The following is a 1,041-nucleotide window of genomic DNA, read 5'->3' on the forward strand; positions in this document are numbered from 1 at the left end:
CAGCTCTCACAGCAGGACAAAGGGGAATCTTCTCCTGAAGCCTCTGTAAAATGTCTCTCCATTTATTCTTGGTCTTAACTGAGGCATGTGCATTCGTGAACCAATCACTGAGAAGGTGGGCTTTGTGGATAGAATCAATCCAATCAGTACTAAACAAGTTCATAGTAACCCCATCCAAACCACCTGGATGCCATAAAACAGGGGAGAAGTAGAATGTAGCTGGGCAGATGACCCCACTGTGCACCACATTTTCATTCTCTCTTCAGTTGGTGTCAGCTTTTCTGTGCTCTTGAGGATACCTTCTGAATATCTAGGGTTAAGACAACTTAAGAGTACAAATTTGCCAAATAAAAAGCTACAATCTTCAAGAAATGCCCGGATCCTTGTAGTCCCCACGCCAGTTGTCATCAAGTAGATTCTGATTTATGGTGACCCCACATGTGCGGAGTAGAACTGTGCTCCACAGGGTTTTCAAGGCTGTGACCTTTCAGAAGCCGATTACTTTCTTCTGAGTCTCCTCTGGGAGAGTTTGAACCACCAAACTTTTGGTTAGTAGTTGAGCACTTAACCATTTGTGTCACCCCAGGGCTATTTTCAGAGTCTAAAACCAAAAACAAACCCATTGCCACAGAGTCAATTTCGACTCATATCTGCCCTATAGGATAGAGTAGAACTGCCCCCTGCTCCCGTAAGGTTTCCAACTCTGTAATCTTTACGAAGCTGACTGCCACATCTTTCTCCCTCAGAGCCAATGGTGAATTTGACCCAATGATTTTTGGTTAGCAGACAAGCAGTTAATTACTGCTTCACCAAAGCTCCTTTTTCAGAGACTCAAACCAAACCAAACCTGTTGCCATGGAGTCAATTCCAACTCATAGCGATCGTATAGGACAGAGTAGAGCTGCCATTGATGTCAATGTCAAGCATCAAACTTTCTCAAGCCTTCTAATGGAATAGCCAGGTCATTCCAAATAGTTATATACTCATTCATGATAGTAGAATGTACACTCTACACTAATATTTCATCTACATAAATATGTA

At 42.6% G+C, this 1,041-nt stretch overlaps 1 protein-coding gene across 1 annotated transcript in view; it reads right to left on the bottom strand.

Annotated features, from left to right (window-relative positions):
* GPC6 (glypican 6) overlaps positions 1 to 1,041 on the bottom strand; it is a 1,259,037-nt gene that overhangs the window by 459,899 nt on the left and 798,097 nt on the right. The window lies entirely within an intron of this gene.

The sequence above is a fragment of the Trichechus manatus genome, unplaced genomic scaffold, assembly GCF_000243295.1.
Source record: "Trichechus manatus latirostris isolate Lorelei unplaced genomic scaffold, TriManLat1.0 scaffold00013, whole genome shotgun sequence".
Lineage (NCBI taxonomy): Eukaryota > Metazoa > Chordata > Mammalia > Sirenia > Trichechidae > Trichechus > Trichechus manatus.